This window comes from Triturus cristatus, chromosome 12, assembly GCF_964204655.1.
Source record: "Triturus cristatus chromosome 12, aTriCri1.1, whole genome shotgun sequence".
Lineage (NCBI taxonomy): Eukaryota > Metazoa > Chordata > Amphibia > Caudata > Salamandridae > Triturus > Triturus cristatus.
The window spans coordinates 409,269,231-409,294,726 of record NC_140595.1 but is presented as its reverse complement, the minus strand read 5'-3'; positions in this window follow the sequence as shown (position 1 = coordinate 409,294,726).

The following is a 25,496-nucleotide window of genomic DNA, read 5'->3' as shown; positions in this document are numbered from 1 at the left end:
CCGCTCTCTCATACAGGCCATAAACCCTCTCCTTCTGCGCGACCCTGCTACGGAACCACTTCCAACCGACAACCCATACATGGTCATGCCTCTCCTTTTGATAACCCCCTTCCTCTGCGCCCCATTGTCTGAACTGGTCCCAGGCCATCACCTAGCCCTGCGGATGCAGTTTACTGCCCCTACTGTAAGGGAAACACCCCACATCAAAGGGATTACAGTAGATCAAAGCCCCTACCCCCTGAGACCCGGCCAGTTGCACACACCCCCGGGAATTAGCGGAATTCCCTGCTGCGCGATAGCCATCTCCCACTGCGGGTAGGGTGGGAACTTCTACTGTATCTATGTGTGGGATCGGATCTGAGCCGGGGCTTCAGGGGATGTTCTTTCAGGCATCAAGGGAATCTCAAGAATATACTATGTGTAATAAAGCAATAAACCAGTGTATAAGAGACCAGGTCTCAGAGATGCAGTTAGAGCACCTCGTGACGATACCTTGCTGTCTGATCTGATGTGTTCTGCTCCGACGGAATAAAACTTTGTTTCCTGCCTTCCAGTCTCCGGCGCCTGCCTCTTTTATTGGTAAATTATCGAGTGGTATGAGAGGCGATTACCGCCGGGCAAATACTTGAAAGATTATCGACTGAAACTGCCGCTACCATTTAACAAGTGTACTGGGCCATATGAGATGGTGGAGTGCAAGAGCGAAGTAACCTACCTGGTTAACTTGCAGACTCCCAGGCAGCCCCTGAGGGTCTTACATGTGAACCGCCTCAAACCCCACTTCGAGAGGTCTGATGTAACCATGCTCCTGGCCACAGATGCTGAAATGGAAGAGGACAGTGAACCTCTTCATGACCTCCTGGCAGCCAAGGAGCAAGATGGGTCAGTGGATGGTGTGGTCCTCTCGCCCACCCTGACCCTAGAACAGCAGAGGGACTGTCACCAAGTGTTGGGTCAGTTTTCCTCCCTGTTCTCCCTGACCCCTGGTGTCACCAACTGGTGCGTCCATGATGTGGACACTGGAGATAGTCTACCTGCAAAGCAGAAATTCTACAGGGTAGCTGACAAGGTCAGGGTCAACATCAAGGAAGAGGTTTCCAAGATGTTGCTAGAGGTAATTGAGCCCTCCAGCAGCCCCTGAGCTAGCCCAGTGGTCTTAGTTCCAAAAGCTGCTGCGCCCGGTGCCACCCCAGAACTCCGGTTTTGTGTGGACTACCGTGGGCTCAATGCGGTCACCAAGACTGACGCGCACCCCCTCCCCAGAGCTGATGAGCTCATGGATTGGTTAGAAGCTGCCCAGTACCTCAGTACATTTGATTTAACATCTGGGTACTGGCAGATTGCCTTAACTGAGGGGGCCAAGGAGAGGTCTGCGTTTTCAACGCCAGAGGGGCACTTCCAGTTCCAAATTATGCCCTTTGGGTTGAAGAACGCCCCTGCCACATTCCAGAGACTGGTCAACCAGGTACTGTCCGGGCTGGAGGAATTCAGCGCCGCATACCTGGATGACATTGCTGTGTTCAGCTCCAAGTGGGAGGAACACTTGCAGCACCTCTGTGAAGTGTTGAAGGCTCTGCAAAGGGCAGGCCTCACTATCAAGGCCAGTAAGTGCCCGATAGGGCAGGGTTCTGTGGTGTACTTGGGATACCAGGTAGGGAGCGGCCAGGTGGCGCCCCTCCAAGTAAAGATTGATACCATTCTGGCTTGGGAGCCCCCCAAGACCCAGACAGAGGTGAGAGCCTTCCTAGGACTCACCGGGTATTATCGCCGATTTGTCAAGGGATATGGCACCATTGTTGCCCCCTTGACAGAGCTGACTTCAAGGAAGCAGCCCAGGGGAGTGAATTGGACCGATGCCTGTCAAACTGCTTTAGATGCCCTGAAGACTGCCATGTGCACGGCACCGTTGCTCAAGGCGCCTGATTTCTCCATTGAGTTTGTAGTGCAGACAGACGCTTCAAAGCATGGTGTGGTAGCGGTGATCTCACAGATCAACGACGAGGGTTTGGACCAACCTGTAGCATTCATTAGTAGGAGGCTACTTCCCAGGGAACAGAGGTGGAGTGCGATTGCAAGGGAAGCTATTGCTGTGGTCTGGGCTCTGAAGAAGCTAAAGCCCTACTTGTTTGGGACTCACTTCCGGGTTCAGCCAGACCACAGGCCCCTCAGATGGTTAATGCAGATGAGGGGTGAGAACCCAAAACTGCTGAGGTGGTCCATCTCCCTACAGGGAATAGACTTTACGGTGGAACACCGTCCCGGTACAGAACACGCCAACGCTGATGGTCTGTCCAGGTTTTTCCGCCTTAGCGATGAGAACTCCCAAGAGGGTGGGTACTTCTCCCCACTTTCAGCATGAGGGGACACGTGTTAGACCTGTCATCTTTGGCGTGGTTTCCCCTGACTTTTTGCCTCTACCTCCTGTATTTTTGACGCTGTGCTGGATTTCGTTTTTGCTGGTTTAGATGCTTTGGGCACTTTGCCACTGCTGATCGGTGTCAAAGTGCAAGTGCTCCCTAGGTAAATTGTTATATTGATTGGTTATTCCTGATTGGTATATTTGTTTCACCTGTTAGCCCCCAGTAAAGTGCACTGAGTGTGCCAGGGCTGGTGATTCAAATGCTACTAGTGGGCCTGCAGCACTGATTGTGCCACCCACAGGAGTAGCCCTAAAATGGTGTCACAGGCCTGCCACCGCAGTGCCTGGGTGCAGTTGCTAACTGCCACGCTGACCTGACCAGTGTCCACACTGGCCAGGCCTAACCCTTGCCTTTCTGTACACATTGGACACCCCTATGGAAGGCCCTAGCTACCCCCCTGGGCAGGGTGCAGTGTATGTGAAAGGTAGAGCATGTACTGGTGTAGGTGACATGCTCTGGTAGTGAATTACAGCCATTTTCGTTTTTCACTATCGAAAGGCTATCTTGCCCATAGGCTATAATGCGGAATGCTGAGTACAATGTTTACCTGCATATCTTCCCATAGGAGCAAGATAGAAAATTAAAGTCTGGAATCCCTGAAATCAGAATTTAATAACAAATTTTTTAGGAAAGATGTTTTTTAAATCCTGTGTGTGAAAACAGCACTTTTAGAAAGTGGCTGTTTTCTTTTCTGCCCCTTCTGTGTGCCTTGGTCTGTTTGTGAATTGACTGTCTGATTTGTGAGTTACAGGGACAGGGGTGGCTTCCAGAGGCTGTATGAGTCAGCCCAGGGCTGAATAGGGAAATTACCCTGTAGATGGGTGGGAGGAGTAACAAAGGGCCTGAATAGGGCTGTGCCTGGCTGCCACAATGCTGGCTCCACCCCCTGCTGGGCGGCTGACGACCCTGTCCCTCTCTCTTAAAGGAAAGAAGAAACCAAGTAAACAGAGTGCTCCAGGACTGACCAGAACTGGTTCTGACTAGGCCAAGGCCCCTCTGCCTTCAGAGGACAAAGGATTTTGGGGTATAAGTATTGGTACCCAGACTACAGAAAATTAGATCATCCTGGAATCAAGAAGGAACCTCTGCCAAGGAGAAAGCTGGACGACTGAAGAAGAAGGACTGACCTGCTGTAAGGCTGACCTGCAGTTACTTTGCTGCCAAGGAGAGGGGAAGGACTTTGCTGTGTGCTGTGTCCCCTGGCTTGAAGGAATCTCCAAGGGCCTGAGTAGAGCTGAACTCCTGTTAGGAAGTCCCAGGAACAAATGGACTTCACCCCCAGCTTCCCCCTGAACTCTGCTGTGTGAGTTCTGCCCTTCCTAGAGTGCTTGATCCAATTGTGGGGCCTCTGGAAGTTGTGCCTGCTGTTGAGAAGCTGACCAAGAGAAAAGAGTATGAACCCAGAGCTATACTCAGATATGTATCATCCAGCTGTAGTCAATCTCGATATTTGTATGATCTACCTGCAGATAATAATATGTCATTAATTACCAGTCCTGGATTTATGGGACAGTTTGCTCACTCCTACCAATTCCCCCACTCTTTTTTCCGGTTGACTTGCCTCCGGCAGCAGGGTTTCCTAATATAAGGCTGGTCTTCCTCAGTATCTTTGACAACAATCCAAATTCCTAAGTAGGGGTCGGATGCCCCCTCCACTGTAAGGAAAAGAGTCCTTGATTATGACCCATCAGTATTTAAATAATTTTGTCCCGTGGATGTCAATTTTATAAACCTCCCTTCGAGACAATCATGGGTGAAATTACCGAACAGCGATTGTACTTGCAACCAGGTCTGTGTGAGCATAGCCTCAAAGGCTGCACCTCACTAACAGCACACGGCACGCATGTGCCACGTGCTGTTGCTCCAGCTCGCGGGTCCCCAAGACCACTTCTATCTCTGATCCGAACCGCAACAGGCATTAACGGCCCCATTCCATTACATGAGTGCCCCAGCTTCCATGAGTTTTCTCAATCCTTCTCCAGTCATAACATGCAGAAATGCTTGAGGCCATCTGCTCTCACCCCATAAACTGCTCAGACTTATGCACTTCCTGCACCATCCAACAAGCATTGGCATAGCCAATAGGTCTCGCCTTTGGGACCTTATAAGTGGTTAGTCATGCAGTACATTATCCTGGGTGCTCTCCCGCTATGGATTGAAGCATTATCAGGCTTATCTGCACCAGTTTTGCATCTTGTGCAGTAGCTCATTTGATGCAGTGGAAAAGAAAATAACAATGGACTTTTTAGATGGGAGGTCTAACTAAAACAAATAAAAATGGTACGATTAGGATTCCCGTCGACTCCCTTCTTGTTTAGCAGGATACATATGCGTTGCACAAGGACAAATTCATTTTTGGTAGCCACGGAGAGATTACGTGCTTTGCCCAGAATCACAGGATGTTAAGGCGACGCTGTAACTCTAACCTGGTTCCCTGGCACCAAAGCCGGCAGCTCTGTCCGTTAGGCCACATTCTCTGCCACAGAGCGTAAAACGGTTTGAAGGGAAAACCGCACCATACTATTCAGAAGCAAAGTTGGCATTAGATTTGCATGCCTGGCCAGAATATGTACAAACTAACGCCAAGAAGAGCTTGTGAGAGGAGTAGAATGAGTGACAGTGCCAGGAGTTGTGCTGAGGTCTAACAGTCATTCTCTTGCTGCGATGGCATCACGGAAAAAACGGCCGGGTTACAGAGCGACAAAATCTGAATGCGAGGACCAAGACAATGCTACAAGCTCTATAAAACGTCATCACCTCCTTAAGTCAATACTTCAAGCCACGCCCTTTTGAGAGACCCTCCACCCCTAGTTTTATTATCCCAAATAAAACCCTGGGTGGCTCGTTCATCTGGGCTGCTGTTGATTTACATTTTAGTGAAAATTCCAAGATACGGTAATACTTGCCAGATGAATACCAACACGCTGAGGCGATTGGGCTGGTGCGATAATAAAGGGCCTGGTGCACACAGCTGTTTAGTTTATTAGTGTTTACCACACAGCCCATTACCAAAAAAGTGCAGCTGTTTTAAATCACTTGCGTGACTAAAGTCATTTTACTGGCACATGCGCACTAACACGGTTTAACGATCGCGTAGAGTATATTTTGTAGCTGACAGCTTTTCCTCGCTTGTCGCTTGCTCCATTACTATGATGCACTCTGCTTCAAACATTTTGTGATGCAATGGTGTGTAGGGCATGCTGACTAAAATAAAGAACGGACTTTAAGAAACCGACAGCATGAGTTGTTTGTTTTGTAGGGGAAGATGAAGTGTGAGTGGGGGCTGCTAAGTCCAGTTATGCATATAGATGCGTTCCATATCGTAAGCTAAAGGCTCGAGCAGAGGGTAGGTAGAGACTGGGAACAGACAGAGTCAATATAACCAATGTTTTTAAGACATTTTGCTTAGCATGGCTTACATAGGGGCTTAATTGAGGTAGATAGGAGAGGGATAACAGGGAAACGTGCTCAGCCCTGGTAGGTGAGTCTTTCCGAACTGCTGATCTCTAGAGCCCGGGCTACACAGACTGTCCGGAGAGCTGTGCGTGCCTCTGCACGTCCATGCGGAGAGAGCTGTCCACGCTGCTGGCGTCTCCAATGTAATCACTGTCCAGACATGCTCCCACATTGAGAAATCAGTGGCTCCTTCTTTGTGGCTCCAGCCTATGAAGAATGCGAGGGGATGTGATGTAAGTGGTGCACTCAAGAAAGGCACGGTGGGAATAAAGTTGCATTACACAGCTGAATCCAGCACCAGTTGTAGTTCGAGGTTTCCGGCTGGATTATAGAGAAGAGGTGTGTAACAGGGCATGGCACCATATTCACATGCCTGGGGGTTCTTTAGACCAGCCTTGGGGGTCTACCACCTCTTGTTCAAGTAGGAAAACCAGCTGTCATATCACGATATATCGCAGCGGTATCCATAGTGAATATCTGGCCAGCGCCTTTGGGCTGAGGAGGACAAGAGTGCATGTGAAAAGGCACGATTGGTGAAAAGGTGGGTCCCTTACATTCTCTCCACCACTTGTGGTAGGTTGGTGCATGGTAATGGACAGAGTAGGTATTCACTGACATCACGCATGCGAGTGACTTCAAGAACCTGGGCTTTGTAAAGAACATGTCAGGGCTAAAGCAGATGTGGCCTTTTAACTAGAGCTGCAGCCCACGAGGGGGCGCAATTTCAAGTTCGGCCTCAACTCAACATCCTCTGACTTTGGGCATATCAAATCTTACAGTTCTCTAGAAATGCGCAAAGCAGACCGGTTCTATTGTAAAGCGCTGCAATGCCCTTGGCCCTTGGCTTGCGCTACAAAACAGTATGTCCGGGCTTCTCCTTCCGTGCCACACACCGAAATCAGAGAATCTGGGAGCCATATGAATATTCACATGGATCAGTGACTTAATATCGAGAGACAAAATATCGGCTACACACAATATCGACGACAAAATATCGTATACCACAATATCGACCACCAATACTTAATTAATAATACACCAAAATATCGAACCCACTATATCGCCTAAACAAAATATCGTTTCTAACATTATCGAAACACAAAAAATCGATTATACAAATATCGATATACATACAATTAACTAACAAAGCACCATAATATCGAAAATCAAAATATAGACAGCCTACAATATCGACCCTACCATAATATCGACTAATTTTAAAACACATTACAACATATAAATGCATATAAAACTGACTTTTTCCCAACATAAACATGCATAATACAATTAATTAATATAAATACATCTTACAAACACATGAAAACCAAATAAAATACCTTTTACTAAAACCACTCATAAAATTATAAATAGATATGCTAAACTAAACAAACACCAACATATAAAACATCAAATTACTTATAAAAAACATTCAAACAATGAAATATACTTAAAATACATGACTACTACTTAATTAGCATCTTCCATATATGGAAACACCAAGAAAAAAAAATTCAAACTGAACACAACAACAAATCACAATCGAAGACTAACTAAACCAACCAATGAAACAAAGTAACCAATTAATACAACAGTATAATAAAAAATATATTTACTCTTTTCCACTTCAAAACTACAAGAAAACAGAAGAAAAAGGCTACCAAATTCTTTCCTAACAACAAGATATACTAAAGAAACAAAACCTCTAACAGAAACAAGTAAGTAAATAATGTTTGGCAAAACGTTAATTGTACTAACTATTTGTAAAAAATGCATACAATTTATATGTAACTAAAATACACTTTCATTTACTTATATCTCCACTACAGATACTTCCAAGCACAAGAAAATTCCTCTACAAATAAAGAAAGACAGCTAATCAAAAAGTAAGTCATTTTTTGTTTATAAAACATTAATAATGGAAAAAAGTCGTAAGAAATACTATGAAATTAAAATAAACTACAAAATGCTTTCGTGTATTTATATCTCCACTACAGACACTTCCAGCAATCTCCAAAATTATCTACAACAACAGAAAAAATAAAGCTAATCAAAAAGTAAGTATTTCAATTAATGACTTTAAAATAAATAGATATTATAGCTAATTGAAACAAACCCTTTCCCAATTCCCCTATCACCTACAACAAATAATTGAAAATGTATTAACATTACTTTTTATTTATCAACAGATATACCAACTCTATATGAAAATTAACAGCCAACAACCACCAAAAGAAAAATCTTTTCCACATCTACATCAAAATTGTAAGTATATATCAACAAATATATATCTTTCTAACACATTATTTCATGACATGATATTAACTTAATTATATCTACATTTTCTTTAGAAATAAAGACATCACCATAACTGAAGGCGCAGAATTCATCCAATCACAAAAAGGAAAAATGCTCCTATGATACATGGGTTATGTCTATACGAAAGAAAGACAGAAAGATTTAAAAGTCTTCTGGAAATGTAGCAAGTACTATGCTAACAAATGCTACGGAAGAGCCACAACTCAAGAAACTACTGTATTATCTGTCAATGAGCACAACCACCCCCCAAATATTACTGAAATTGAAATTAGAGGAGCAATAGAAAATATCAAAGAAGCAAGCACTAGCACAGAAAAACCCACTAGTGAAATATTAAAAGTACAGCTACTACAAATACCCCAACATGCATCTGGACAATTACCATCCATTGATGCATTAAAAAAAATGATCATTAGACAAAAAAAGAAAACCACAGCTCCCATACCTATCCCTAAAACTTTCCAAGAAGTAAACATCCCACAAGAACTAAGCATTACCCATAATAAAGAGCCATTTATTTTCTTTGACAATAAAAACTGTGAAAAACGTATTATAATGTTTGCCACTGCAAATAACTTAACTAAACTCCAACAATGCAACACCTGGATGATAGATGGCACATTTAAAATATGTCCTAAGCCATTTTATCAACTGTACACAGTACATGCTATGTACCAAAACACTAACATTCCCTTCATCTACTGCTTACTCCCAAATAAAACTCAAAGTACCTATCTAGAGATTTTCAACAAAATAAAATCAGAAATTCCAAATTACTTCCCACATAAAATAATAATGGATTTTGAAATAGCCATGATTCATGCTATTTTAAAAACATACTCCTATACATCTATACAAGGATGCTACTATCATTTTAATCAATGCCTCTGGAGATTTCTCCAAAAGTCAACACTGAGGCGTCGATTCTGATCCTGGAGAAACCGGGTAGGAACCGTCGGACGGAGGGTTTTCTCCGTCCGACTCGTACCCGGTTGTAAAACTATACAAACATGCAAGTACGATTCGCACGGAAACACTATTTCCGTACGATTCGTACAAAACACCAACCGAGGAAAATAAACATACAAATGACATCCGGAAAAGTGCCGACGTGACGTCGGGACGTATGCAGCCTGCGTTCCACGAACCAGGAAGTACGATTCGCACCGACGTCATCCCACACGGAGAATATTTTCTGGCAGCCAAAAACTGCCGGGAAATCAGGACGACGCGCACAAGGAGCACCTGTACGCGACGGACAGACATGGACCCGAACCTACGTGTCATCCCGGCCCTCATAGCAGTCGACCTCCTCTACAGGTACCGACGCAGACGCCGCGGAAGGTCAGAACAACACCCAGGGGCAAAGGGGGGGGGGCAGGGGCAGGACACAAAACCCCTACCCAAGTCACACAGCACACATGCACTGGACATACCTGACCTCCAGGCCCTGGTCACTTCGAGGGGGTGGGGGCGTGTCCAGCAACGCCAGCGTCCGCCACAACGGAAGTGGGCGACGACGCGAACCGGCAACACAACAATACAGGTACGTACCATACCCACGCCTTAAGAGCGTGGGTACGAGTCGTACCACGCCCACACCCACGTCACCCCAACAATGGCGGTACGGCCCGTACCCATGTGCCAAAGGCCTGGGTACGGGCCGCACAAGCATTCCACAGCGTGGGCACGGGTACGTACGGACCGTACCCTCACCTGCGTATGTATGGAGCGTACCCCCACCCCAACAGTGTATGTACGGACCGTACCCTCACCCGCGTATGTATGGAGCGTACCCCCACCCCAACAGTGTATGTACGGACCGTACCCCCACCCGCGTATGTATGGAGCGTACCCCCACCCCAACAGTGTATGTACGGACCGTACCCCACCCGCGTATGTATGGAGCGTACCCCCACCCCAACAGTGTATGTACGGACCGTACCCCCACCCGCGTATGTATGGAGCGTACCCCCACCCCAACAGTGTATGTATGGCCGTACCCTCACCCGCGTATGTATGGAGCGTACCCCCACCCCAACAGTGTCTGTACGGCCGTACCCTCACCCGCGTATGTATGGAGCGTACCCCCACCCCAACAGTGTATGTACGGACCGTACCCCCACCCGCGTATGTATGGAGCGTACCCCCACCCCAACAGTGTATGTACGGACCGTACTCTCACCCGCGTATGTATGGAGCGTACATGGCCAGATGCAGGAGGGGTGGGTGTAGAGTCCTCCCAGCAGTGCCCAGATGCAGGAGGGGTGGGTGTAGAGTCCTCCCAGCAGTGCCCAGACACAGGAGGGGTGGGTGCAGAGTCCTCCCAGCAGTGCCCAGACACAGGAGGGGTGGGTGCAGAGTCCTCCCAGCAGTGCCCAGACACAGGAGGGGTGGGTGCCTATCACTCCCAGCAGTGCCCAGACACAGGAGGGGTGGGTGCAGAGTCCTCCCAGCAGTGCCCAGACACAGGAGGGGTGTGTGCAGAGTCCTCCCAGCAGTGCCGAGACACAGGAGGGGTGTGTGCAGAGTCCTTCCAGCAGTGCCCAGACACAGGAGGGGTGGGTGTAGAGTCCTCCTAACAGTGCCCAGATGCAGGAGGGGTGGGTGTAGAGTCCTCCCAGCAGTGCCCAGACACAGGAGGGGTGGGTGCAGAGCCCTCCCAGCAGTGCCCAGATGCAGGAGGGGTGGGTGTAGATTCCTCCCAGCAGTGCCCCAGACACAGGAGGGGTGTGTGCCGAGTCCTCCCAGCAGTGCCCAGACGCAGGAGGGGTGGGTGTAGAGTCCTCCCAGCAGTGCCCAGACACAGGAGGGGTGGGTGAAGAGTCCTCCCAGCAGTGCCCAGACACAGGAGGGGTGTGTGCAGAGTCCTCCCAGCAGTGCCCAGACACAAAAAGGGTGTGTGCAGAGTCCTCCCAGCAGTGCCCAGACACAGGAGGGGTGGGTGCAGAGTCCTCCCAGCATTGCCCAGACGCAGGAGGGGTGGGTGTAGAGTCCTCCCAGCAGTGCTCAGACACAGGAGGGGTGTGTGCAGAGTCCTCCCAGCAGTGCCCAGGCACAGGAGGGGTGTGTGCAGAGTCCTCCCAGCAGTGCCCAGACACAGGAGGGGTGGGTGCAGAGTCCTCCCAGCAGTGCCCAGATGCAGGAGGGGTGGGTGTAGAGTCCTCCCAGCAGTGCCCAGACACAGGAGGGGTGTGTGTAGAGTCCTCCCAGCAGTGCCCAGACACAGGAGGGGTGGGTGCAGAGTCCTCCCAGCAGTGCCCATGGAAAGAAAGGGGTTGAGTACACACAGATACAATGGCCACAATTGTCAGTCAGGTGCTCAAAGACCCAGCAGAACACGAAACACATGTGTGCGAGGCTGGGAGTACACACATGCAAAGTGTGGAAAAGGGAACATGTACACATGAAGTCCTGTCAATATACTCTACTCACAAGTACAGTGACCCCCAAGGATTACACAAATGATGCAGGTGGAGACCTTGGCCAGCATGCATGGCCAAAGTTGAAGGGGCCGTCACACACCCAGCAAATGTAGACACAGCACTGCACATATGTCTTCACAACTCCCTGCAGGGAAGATATCAGGGTCCACAGAGGAAGGTACACACCTTGGGACAATGTCACCATGCAGTAACAGCTTACATGAGCAAAGTGTGATAGCAAATACCGTGTGATGGCACAAAGATAACAGGGTCCACCCCACGAGCACCACACTCCAACATATCCCAGACACCTAACACATTATCGCCACCACAAATCATGGAGCAGCACCACCAACAGCAATGCCAGAAAAGCAGTAGTGTGCCAAGGAAAATAAAATAGCTTTATTCAGCAATGTACTAAAATGAATTGTACGAAGAGTTCAAAATGCACAAGGCCCATAGGGCAGTCCATAGTTCAAATCCAGGTGGGGGACACTTCGGGATGCGTGTCCCCTAGCTTGCCTGCACAGTTCAGACTACCTTGTCATCCACAGGGGGGGGGGCATCATGTGGGGGGAAGGACCAGGCACCGCAGGGACAGGAGGGGCAAGGGGAGGTGTTGTGGGTGCAGGGACGGACGACTCCAACACAGGGGGTGGGGCAGCGCCAAAGGTGGATTCGAGCACGGCGCTGCACACTACTGCCAGGTCGCCCAGCGTCTCCCCTGCACCCGAAGGAACCACAGGCCCCAAGGAGGGGGGTTGGAGGGATGGGTCGCAGCACTACTGGGGGGGGTGTGTACAGGGGGGGAGACTCAACTCCCCTGCTGGTGTCCTGCCTCCACCACTTGCGGGGTGGTGCCACACTGGGGCTGATGGACAGACTGGGCAGGACTGACCCTGTGTCCGACTCTTGGCCAGGAGAGCTGAGGGGAGTGGATTTGGAGGGTGGTGGTCGTGAGGAATGTGGACTCCCACTCTGGCTGCGTGTCTTCCGTTTCCCCCCGACCCAGTGGGTGTGCCTACTTCACCCTGTGTGTGCGTGCCAGGAGGTGTGCGCTTTGCCTTCCCTGCTGGAGTGGTGCCTGTGTCTGGTGGGGTGTGTGCATGCTGACGTCTGGGTGTACGTGGGACAGGCATGGGAGTGGGAAGTGTGGATGGGGCATGGGTAGGGGGTGGGACGAAGTGCTGCAGGAGACCCACTGCTGCAGTCAGTGTCGAGTCAATAGACCTCAGCAAGTTGTGTTGGTCAGCCTGCGATGCTGAAATGCCCTCCAAGTATGCCTCCATGTTGTTGAGCACTTGGCTGTGGCCATGGAGGAAATTAAGCATCGCAGCCTGACCAACCTGCAACTGCCGCAGGATGTCCACAGACTCGGCATTGGCGGCAGCAGTGGAGACAGGGGCAGGGGGTGCGGTGCCTGGCAGGAAGGAGACACGTGGTGACCTAGCACGCCAGGAAGGGACACGAGCAAGTGGGAGGCCGGTGATGGCAATGGAGGGGGCAGGGAGAGATGTTGTGCTGCTGTCAGCTGTTGGAGCAGCCTCCGCCCCCTCGGAGAGCTCAGCCTCGGACCCGTCAGCTTCTTATTCTGTGGTGGCAGTGGACAGGTCCTCCGGCTCACTCCCCTCGGCCTCAGTTCCACTCGATGTGCCAGCTAAGATGTCACTGCTGGCACTGGTGGCCGGTCCCTCTGCACGATCCGTGCCGGTGTCTCCATCCGTGTCCCCCGACGATGCTGTGGGCAAGGTGAATAAACAGGAATTAATCAGACACCTATATACATATGTCACATGAGTCAAATTTACATAGGTTACAGTGCATAGCCTGAAATGAAAGATGAGTAACATCTACAATACAAGGTACATATATAGGCCCTGCAACACACAGTTGGTTCTCCCACCATGCCACTGAGAAACTATGGAGAGCATGACACATTTTCAAATGACATGATATGGATTTGGACAGAGGAGCCAGGCTCTGGGGACAATCCAGCACTGCATCTGCACCACACAGCGTTGCCGTAACTAGGGATGAGCAGGGACCATCTCCATGAACTTGAGGCACATGCTGCAAAGGTAATACTTAAAGGCATGCCCAACATGAATGGGTGACTGCACGTTGAGTGTATGTCCAGACAAACATCACACACTGGCCAGACCGAGCAATGAGATTTCAGGTGTCGACATGTAGGCCTTGCCCGCAACAACCACCCCCTACATGAGACAATTTGATGAGACACAGGAAGCACTTGCATCTCTTAGACTGGGAGAAATACACATGGGCTGCCAGAAACCCATATTGGACCCAAAATACCCCATGTGCACCTGTACAACGATCTCATTTACAAATGGCCATCATCAGATAATTGTAACAAGACACACAGGCACTGGCCACCGTGAGTATGAACGAGGAAAATTAGGTCAGGCTGTACAGTGGACACTTGTAGAACACGTTACGTAAATATACATGGTGCCAGGGGACAATGGCACAGAGCACATCCTATGCTGTAGACACTGAGAGTGTCCACATATTGTGATGACACACATGATACCTAGCAAAATATGCCCCAGGGGACAGTAGTGGCCACAATATTCCATGGTCCTGAATGGTAATGACTGGAACACAGGCCACCCTCCCTGCACTCTGCGTATCGCACACTCATGCACATCATGTCACAGGTCACAACATAGGACATGCTTGCTGTAAGGCATTACACTTCAGAGACATACTCCTATGTCTGGACTCAGCATCAGTGCCAATTGACATGGACCCCACAAGTACTGAACTGGACAGGGCACAGGCAATGTCCCAAAACCTGTTACACACCACCCCCACACATGATGCTGCAAGCATTGGTCATGTGGATAAACTGCCAGCCCAGATGACCTTGTGAAAGAGTGACTATACACAGACCAGGGAACACATGGCAAGGAGGGGAAGGGAGGAAGGACAGCACCGCTATGCTGTGGGTGACAGGACCTGCACCGCACATTTAAACACTGGCAGTGTATCCATGCAACTGCGCACTTACAAATGCTGGTGTCACACAACAAACACACATGTACCTACCCCCTTCCTGCTGCTGCTTCTCCCGTAAGTGCCTGTCCATGTCTGGAAAGACCACCGCCAGCACACGCTTGTGGATGTGGGTCAGACGGCGACGCCCATGGTTCTTAGGGCCCACAGGTGAGTCCCCCAGCAGGACCCGTGCGATCCTCCACGTCCAGCACCAGATATCCTGCCAGCGTTTTCTCACCTGGGCCAGGCGCCGCTTGCGACCCTCCGTCCTCCTCACGGCACTGACGGCGTCCCTCCAGATCTGCTCCTTGGCAGAGGCGCCTACCTGTGGGGTTTAAAAAGTGAGACTACATCAATACACCTGCCACATGTCACAGAGACACACATTAGAACTATTTTTCTGGTTTCAACAAGGCATAGTATGCAGCCAAAGCATTGCACCTTTGTCATAGGGACTTTTTTCTCTGTGTAAGGGCAAATGCACCACGTGCCATTGAAAGTACACAGGTGGCATGAGGGGTACGACACAATAAATGATCCAGACTCACACTGTGCATCAGAAGGTACACCAGGATTATGTGCAGCACCTCAAAGCAGTCACATGCCACAGGCCACTGACGCCACCTCAGCAGAGTACACAGACACACACAGGCACAGGACATTCACCTGCCATTGCCAAATGCAGCTACAAACCTCACTCTGCACATGTGCCACTAGACTGGGGGGGCTCACAGGTGTGGGGCTGGCTCTGCACGTCAGACACACAGCACTGCTCCCTGCTCACATCAGATGGGCAGGGTATATCCATCCCTCATGCAGCTGGGGTGCTACACTCCACATATGCACACACCCACATGACAGGGGATTTACGCACACACCGATGTCCAGGGTACGAACACATCATGTGGACACTCTCAGCACAGGTACACTGAACAAACACACATCTGTGGGTACAGTCACCTGTCACACTGGGGTGACCACAGAATCACATGAGGACTGTAGAAGCAACATTCACAGGAGGATTAGACAGGCAGAATGTGGCATGCACCATGCAGTGATTGTCTCAGTAAACACAATGCAAGTGAGGACGGCAGACATGCACCACAGCATGCTCTGGCTGTGAGACATCAGGCATTCCCCCCCCTGGGACCCACTCTACAGTACAATGCATGTGTGTCACACCTGGACAAATGCCAGATGTCCCAGTCACAAAAAAGGGACACAGTCTGTGCTAGTGGACTCAGCACTCACCTGAAACCCTGGTCGGCCATACAGCATGGGGTACTGTGGGAGGATCACATCCAGCAATGCCAGATTCTCCTCCAGGGTGAAAGGCTGGGCCCTCTCCACAGACCTTGACATGGTGCCAGGGAATCACGAGCAGCAGCAGTGTTGTAGAATCAAAAGATGTGCAGGCAAGTGCTCTCTCATGGGACCTGGCTGCCTTATATCTGCCTTGCTGGCCTGTTTCATGCACAGGAGTACAGAGTGATTGGTCACTCACATTTGCATCCTATGTTTCCTCCAATCCATTTAAACCTACCCCTGTGAGGGGGTTAGATTTTTTTAGAATTCAGCATGATGTAATTTCAACCACAACTTTGCAACAAAGTAGATTATTTCAAACCGACTTTTGCAGGCCACCTCATTCAACAAATTCAAAGTTTAAACTCGGTCTCCATGGAACCCAGCATGCATCTCTGGCTTCATACTTGTCCCTCATGTGTCCCCTATGTAATTTTGAGATTCACACACAGGTACGGTGCGTTCCGGGGCCCTAGGGCACCCCAAATGCAGAGCTACGGGCCGTACAGGCGTGTGTACGGTCCGTATCACTATGGGTACGCATACGCAAGCAAACCCATAGTGATACGGACCGTCCACACGCGTGTACGCTCACTATCACTATGGGTGTGCTCGCGTATGCGTACCCATAGTGATACGGACCGCACACACGCCTGTACGCTCACTATCACTATGGGTGTGCTCGCGTATGCGTACCCATAGTGATACGGACCGTACACACGCCTGTACGCTCACTATCACTATGGGTGTGCTCGCGTATGCGTACCCATAGTGATACGGACCGTACACATGCCTGTACGCTCACTATCACTATGGGTGTGCTCGCATATGCGTACCCATAGTGATACGGACCGTACACACACCTGTACGCTCACTATCACTATGGGTAGGCCTACGGCAGCACTCCCATAGTGATAGGGAACGTACACACGCCCTCAGAGCGAATGTACGGTGCCTTTCACACATAACAGTGGTGACAGGCAGCACACAGAAAGGAATAGAGCTGACATACTTGTCCATGGATGGACATCAAGGCATTGTCTGTGCAGTACTACATGTGTGGGGCACAGGTGTGAAAGGCTGTGATGTGGCACATTACTCCTGAGTTGTGAAGGCAATAGATGTATGATGAGATGTGTACAGATTTTATGTGTGATGGTGCACTATGTGCCAGACATGCCCTTCACTCCTTTGACATGCGTGCATGTCGTACAGAACACTTGAGATAAGCGTCACTGGCATGGCACAGTCAACAACACACGCAAGTGTCCCCTGATGCCCGCTACAGGGGTTACCACACCTGACATGTGACTACCCACGTTGTACGATGTGACTATGTCATGTATGTGTGGTGTGTTCCCATTAGCTTGATGTTGGTGTTCCCTCAAATGCATCTGCAGTTGCTGCAACCAACATGTGTCTGTGTGTAGATGGCCATGGCACACTGTTACGCACACCAGGCCACATGTGGTATCGGATGTAAGGTGTGTATGTATGCATGGGACACGGAGTAGCGTAACAAGGACCTGTCTGCATACTCTCAATGTATGTGTGATCAGTCATGACATGTACACCTACATGGCAAGGTGTGTGGGCTGTCCTAGTGTTATGTCATGTGACCTGTGGCTCTAGTGTTCCGCTACCTGTCTCTGCAATCAACATCCTACATCTGCTGATATGTTGATGTATGTCACTCCTGTCTTGCATCTGGCTGTTCACTTACACTGGGACACAGCTAGTCCCATGCCATGGGATGTGGAGGTTCACAATCCCCGTGTGTAGCTGGGTCTTGGTAGGAGTGTCACCTGGCAGCCATACGTGTCCAGGGCATGTAGCACATACCTAACTCCGTATGTAGCATATGTGTATTGACAGATTAACATGTGCTCAGTACATATAAATTGTTGTTGTGGTGCACTCACTCTTCCTTGTCACTTCCAAATTACTGCAGAGCGCCGCCTCTTCCCCGACCAATTCCGGACTTGGCTGACATGCGGGAGAATGACTGTATACGCTGTTACCGCTTCCCCCAACCGTTGATTGAGGAGTTGACGGCAAGGCTGGCACCACACCTGCAACCGCTGCACAGGTATCCTACGGCACTGACACCCAAGCTGAAGGTAATGACAGCCCTACATTTTTTTGCTACGGGTACCTTTCAACATACCATAGCTCATGTTGGTGGCATGTCCCAGACCATTTTCAGCCGTGTGGTGCATGATTTTTTAGAGGCCATGTTGCTTCACCTGGATGAGTTTATCCATTTCCCAACTCCTGAACAGTTGACAGGTGTCAAGCGTGAATTCTATGCCCTGGGAGGGATGCCCCATGTCATTGGGTCCATAGATGGGACACATGTGGCTTTGGTACAACCACAGGCACAGGAGGTAGCGTACAGGAATCGCAAGCACTACCACTACATCAATGCCCTTGTGGTGTGTCTGTCCAACATGGTGATTTCACATGTCTGTGCTCGTTTTCCAGGATCAGCACACGATGCCTACATCATGAGGCGTAGCAGGGTGCCTGAAATGATGACGCAGCTGCGCAACGAACGAGCATGTGTTGTTGGTGGGTACTCTCTGTCTGTCCTGTATGTTGTGTAGACTTCCTTCCCGACTGCTTCTCCTGTCCTACTTATGTCCATGTGGTTTCCATGTAGGGGACGCTGGCTATCTCAACATGCCATGGCTGATCACACCTCTCCGCAACATTTGGCCTCCTGAAGAGCCGATTCAGGTGCCTACACAAGACCGGCAGCGCCCTCCCATATGCTCCGCTGAAGGTCTGCAAAATCTTCATGGTCTGCTGCATGCTGCACAACATGGCAGTTGAGAAAGCTGTGCCACTCATCCTGGATCAAGATGATCAGGACCATCCACCCGTGGAGGACGAAGGGCTTGGCAATGGGGCTAGTGATGTGGAGGATGTGGAGCCGCAAGAGGACATCCGGAGTCGGCTCATACGCGACTTCTTTGCTTAGTGGTGAGTACCAGTGTCTGAGTGTGCACGCATTGGTCCTTGTGTGGCATGTGTTACAATGTGTGTGTCCATCAGCATGTATGCCACGTGAGTCAGAGGTGGGTGTGGATGTGTCACTCGAGTGATGGTGCCAGTGATGAGTGTATTTCCACAGTCATTATTGTGACCTAGCATGTTGTCATCCTTATATGTGTCGAGTACATGCACATGCAAGTGGATGAGCTTTTTGTGGCTGACTTCTTGTGTGTCTCTCATCCCCAGGTACTTGCGCATGCCGTCTGCTGGTTGCATTGTTGTGGCACTGCTATTCCTCATGGACACGTCATCGTGTGCTGACACAGCGTTACACGCACGGACAAGTTTGGAAGTCTCCTTAGGGTAAGGGATGCATCAGGGGTGTATTGGGTGTGGCAGTTGTTTACGATGTGTGCGCACTGCCCCTGTCGATGTTTGGTTCCTCTGCAGACATGTTGCGTCACCATGGGACACATGACATGTAGCTGGATTCACCTGAATAGATGGTCAGACTTGTTGACAGTCATCAGTAATGGGATAGTGGATTGTGATGAAGGCATCAATGTGTGTAACACTGCCCTCGGACACATACGGTTTGCATTGGCTTGACATGGTGTGGGACTTCCACATCAGAGGATCAATGGTGTATGGCAGCCTCTCCGTGAGCAGCAGGGGGTGTTTAGCTGTTACCCGACACTTGTGTGCCAGTTCCATGGATATCAAGCATTTGTGGTGCAGAAGGGGGGTGACAGTGTTGGACCCACATCTTACTCCACATGACCTGTGTATGTGTACTCCGAGTTGCCTCTGCATTCCGGAATACATGACTAATAAAGGTGTCCCTATGCCTCCAAGGTGCCTCTTCTCAGTCAATGCTGGTGTGTTGCCACGGTGCATACGGCATGTCTGGCATGGTTCTCAGTGATAGAGGCTATGTGTCTATGTGTAGAGTAGCAAGATGCAAGCTGTTTGTCTGGGATTAGACTCTGTATTGTGCATGATGTCCATGACTGTGTGGGTATTGTGACATGTGCCATCCCCATGCATCCAACGTTGGCCAGGCCACCATTCTCTGCATCCACCTGACTCAAGCTTGCAGGACATGGTTCTGCCACCTGTCTACACATACCTGGGTGCCCCCCAGGACACTCCACATGATCCCTGACCTCTGCGCATGACTGTAGCTGTACTCAATATGTCTGTCAGCACGGTTGTGCGGCCACCCCCTCAGCTGGTTGGGCCCATCACGGGTGTGTATGGTGCTCCATGTCTGTCTTGCCTAATACATTGTGACACATGTGTGTCCTGTGCCAGACTCAGGCCCCATGGTATGGATGGTTGAAGTAACATGACAACTCTGGCATGGTTAGACTTTACAAGACACATGTAATGTAATAATGCAAAATGTAGGCATCATCTCTTGATCGTGTAAATTTTTATTTGTGTTGGGGTACGTGTTGGGGGGGTATGACAAGAGGGGCTTTCAGGGTGTGTGGAATCCAAAGTTCACTGGGGGAGTTGGTATCCTTGCCATAGGAAATCATCAGAGTCCATGCCACAGTCTTTGTCAACATTTGTCAGACAGTGACCAGCAAGTCCATGTGGCAGAGAATGTCATTTGCTGATGTGCTGCTGTTGGGCCAGTGGGCCAGCTGCCAGGCCAGGTGTCCTGGGAGATGGTGCTGTTGCGCCGACCCTCACGGTCTTTTCCGTGGACGACCCGCCCTCCTGCGGGAACCCTCAGAAGCAGGCCGTGACGGTGCTTAGGATGCTCCGTCGGATGTATCCTCCTCCTGATCCCTCCCTGTGGGTGGTGATGTTCTTCGCCTGGTGGCACAGGGAGGGTTGCCCATGTTGTCGGCTATCCGACGGAGTGAACGGTTAATTCCCGTGAGCACCGTCACGAGCTCAGCCTGTCTGTCCTCCATCCGTCCTTGGTGTCGCTGTTGACAGGCATGTTGCTCCGCATGTTGCTGGGCCTGCTGGGTCTTGATCTCCTCGAGGGTCCCCTTCATCTCGTTGAGGGTGGACACAACCTGGCTCATGCCCGTGGTGTCCTGCCGGTATGTGTCCAGGATGTTTCTTACATGGGCATATACCGGTTCTGCAGCCAACTGGTCAGGCTCGCGCCTCCACCGTCCTCCACTCCCACCACCCCTGCCCACTTGCGCCTGGCCTGCCCTTGTGGGCACATCGGGTCTCCGGGACCCCTGAGGGGTGGCATTTGCGTTGTCGCCTGCCTCCTCCTGGGTGCCCGGTACACCGTGTCCCTCCTGGTCAGCCTAGCTGCGTTGTGGTGGTGTGGCAGGGATCCTGGGTGTCTCCTGGGATGTGGCAGGAGTGGGGGTGGTGGTTGGCCCAGTTGTACCTGACGCAGGTGCTGCAGGTGGTTGGACACCAGAGGGGCCAGGTTGGTCGGGGTCGTCCACAGAGTGGTGAGAGTCGTCGCTGCCGGTGGGATCATCATCCCGCAGAGCCAGGTCCTGTGAGTCTTCCCCCCCAGTGTTGGGGGGTGATCCACGACGTTGACCTGTGTGTGAGAGAGACAATGTTATTTTTGTTCCATGCAACATCCATGTTTCATTCGTTTCAAAGTTGGCACATTTCCTCTGGGTATTTGGATATGTCTTGCATTCCACTCACAGTGCACTTGTGCATGGGTATGTCCCTTGGCCACAGCTTTTGAGACTTTACCTATGTGTGACACAGTCTTACTTGCTGCGTCAATTGTGACTGCAGTCAGCAGTGGAGTGAGCAGGTGTGGCGAGCCATGCATTGGCGCCTTCCGTGTTGCACTGTACGTGGGCAAATGGAGTTGTTCCACACACTTATATAATGCAGGTAGCTGGCGTTGTGCTCATGCACAGGTTGACACATGGCCCAGTGTTTTGCCATGGAGAAGAGAGGGGGATTCAGGCACTGGCCACCCTTGTCTACATGCACGCAGTCCACCTGCTGACGAGCAGACATTCCCACACCACCCAAGGCTGAATTGGTCTCCCTGTGTCTCCCTTTCTCACTCCCTCTCTGTCCCCCTCTCCCTCCCTCCCTGTGTCAGCCTCCTCCCTCTGTCCGTCTCCCTGTGTCTCCCTCCCTCTCTCTCCCCCTCTCCCTCCCTCTGTGTGTCACCCTCTGTCACCTCAGCCCAGCTTCCTAGGCACACACTGTTTGCAGATCTTTGAATGGCCCTTGGCTTGTTCATGTGAGTTTGTTTCTGATCTCCAGGCACCCATTGGGTGTAGTGTCTGTGTCTGCGCTGCTGCTGTGGTGGTGTGTGCTGCCACTCTTACACAGTGTTGGCTGTTCATTAGCTGCTGTCATGTGCAAAAAGTGCCTTCACCCCCATGTCTTCATGCAAGGCGTCCGCCATTTGCAGGCAAGTCTTTCCTGTGTGGGGACACACTGTTTGCCTGGCTGTGACCTAGGCCATATGGGCTGAGGGCATTGTTGTCTGCTTCTGAGTTGCACTATGTGATTTTTGAGGCCCACACTCCCGCCATCCGGGTTACCGTGTCTTGTGTTGGTGTTTTCTGTGGCCTGTGACTTGGCATTGTCTAGCTGGGGGCATGGGGCATGGTGGCGCTAGTGGCATGTGCGTGTTTATGGAGTGTGGTTGAGTCATGCGATAGCTTTGGGGTGGTTGCGTGCATGATTATGAGTTTGGTTGTGGATGACGTTCGCCCCATGTGAGGTGAGTTGTTTGTGTACTCACCAGGCTCTCGGAGTCCTTCTACTCCCTCCACTCCCACCAGCGGCAGCATGGCCATCACCTTCTCCTCCCAGGGATGGTAGTGTACCGGTCTGCGGGGCGGTCCTCGGGTGTATATACACGGGTGGGTGTTCGGTCCGTACGTACGGGGGTGTACATGCACGGGTGGGGGTTCGGCGCGTACATACAAGGGCTGGGGGGGTGGTTCGGCGCGTACATACAGGGGCTGGGGGGGTGTTGGGCGCGTATGTGGGCACATGTCTCCATGGTTGCTATTGGAGTTCGGTGCGGACGGTGTCGGACGCACGGGATGGATCGTACTTGCGCGGTCGGACTTCACTTTTCACATTTGTACGGTAAATCGTCCGGGGACGTGTCGGACACATTGTCAGAGTCAAGATGACGTATCCTGAAGTGCTTGCACAGGAACAGAGATGCTGGTTCCCAACACCCTCTACACGGCAGCCAGAGTTCCAGTAATGTTCACCTGGACTCTGTAACCACCCCGCAGGGGGAAGGGGGAAGTGGATAAAATAATAAACAAAGAAGAGACTGGTCCTGAAACTCCGGTTCTTCACTATTCTCCTCAGCTTCTTCTTATTGCTGTTGCCAGCTCTGGTTAATGAGAACCTTGAAACAAACACGACACTATTACTTTCTATTCCCTTCGACTTCTAACACTCTCTATGTGTTAACACCTACCCTGGGTTTCAAGCTCTGTGCCCCTCTTCTGTATGTCTGTCTTGTTGTGTGGTGTTTCTTTTTTCAATTCCTTTCTGTGGGTCTGGTCACTTCTTGCCGACTCTCCTTCCTACAAAACATCTTTCTATTAATTCTTTCTCTTTCCCTTTGCCCTTTTCTAATTGTTTTTCTTAACTTAAAAAATAATTATTTTTTGGGCTTACTTCTAGAGTGGAAATATTCTTGCTTGTCCTCTTCTTCTGTGTATTCGTCTAGCAGAGTTATATTTTCTCTCTATACGGTTCTAGTACTAAACTTGTCTTTACCTTACTTTTCCTTATTTCTAGGTATCTTGTACTAGTGAACGGTGGTGAGTGTATTTTGTATTATTTTCTTCTACTCTATTTGACTGCACATTAATCTTTCTACTTGAGGGGTGAATTTCTGATTACTAGAGTTATCAGGTACGATTTCTATGCAATCTTTCCTGTCAAAATACTTTTCTCATTCATCTCTCATGTCTCTCAATGTACTTAGCTTCGGTCTTCTTTTTTCTGTCACAGGATGGCGCCAAAAGACCTCCGACTATCTGCTCGGGATACACGGAGATGCATTGAAAGTCTTCTCGAAGGTTGGAGAGAATTTCGTCGTCTTATCTGTCTCTGTAAATCTTCCTGAAAATTCTCTTCAGGGGGTTTCTTGGAGTTGTGAAAGGTTTCTGACTTGGAAATCTATTCTGTAAACCTGGCGCTAACTAACTAACTCTAATTCTATTCTCTCTGACTCTTTCCTCAGGAACTCTAATGTCAAGATGCTACTCTCTGAATCTCCTCAGTGAAGTGCGTCGTCCTCTAGGAGCGCGCGCCTCTCCAAACCTCGGAACACCTGTGGGGAGAAAGACTAGACTGCCGCTTATGCTTCCAGAGCGGCCGCCATCTTGGAATTCCTCTTTCTTTGTAGTTCAGTCCATGAATTGTTCTTTGCCCTTCTGTTCAGTTCTGGGCAGCAGAAAGACCCCAGCGTTGCCCCCATTACCGCCTCTTCGTCCTCTGGAGGCCTGACAGTACCCCCCAACAAAGGAGGTCCTCTCATTCCTGGTTTGGTAGGGAATCTTTGATGGAATGATTTCACCAATCTAGGAGCATGAACATCTGACTCTAGTTCCCAAGATCGTTCCTCGGGCCCATAGCCTTTCCAGTCTATCAAGTAATATAGTCTTGCTTTAACTACTTTGGAATCCAGAACTTCTTTCACCTCGTACTCAACCCCTGATTCTAACTGAATGGGTTTTGGAGTCAATTCACTGCGTAAGCCTGCTGATGCCTTTTTTAACAGGGAAACATGAAAAACAGGATGAATTTTCAATTTAGGAGGTAATTTTAACTGGTAGTTAACTGGTGAGGTTTTCTCTTCTATCAGATATGGTCCTATGAATCTGGGCTGAAATTTCCTGTTTCCTTTTAGTCTAAGGTTCTTTGTGCTTAACCAGACTCTATCTCCTTTTTCTAGGGAAGGACCCTCTCGTCTCTTTTTATCTGCATATTGCTTGTATTTCTGTTTTGCCTGTTCTAAATTTTGTTTAGCAGTTTGATGAACTCTACCCAGATGGGTCACCAGATCTTTCACTGCTGGAACGGAAATATCCGTTTGTCTAATAGTTGCATTTGGGTGTCTCCCATAATTTAAATAAAATGGGGAATAACCTGTCGAGACATTTTTGGCGTTGTTATGTGCGAATTCTGCCGCCCATAACAACTCCGACCACTCTCCTTCTTGCTTCAGAAGGAACAACCTCAAATACTGCTCTAACTCCTGATTCGCTCTCTCAGTTTGCCCGTCTGTCTCCGGATGATAGCTAGTCGAATACTTGGCTTCAATTCCCAATCCACCCACAAAGGCCTTCCAAAAATGAGATACAAATTGTGTTCCCCTATCAGAAATAATGACCTTGGGGACCCCATGTATCTTTACAATTTGTGTAGTGAAGTGGTGGGCTAACTGTTTGGCTGTTGGAATTTCTTTTAGGGCCATAAAGTGCGCCATCTTAGAAAATGCATCTACGAACACTAGAATTGTATTATAACCTAAACTTGAAGGTAAATCCACTATTAGATCTAGTGTAACTGTATGCCATGGGTATGGTGGAGTGGGTAGAGGTTGCAACAA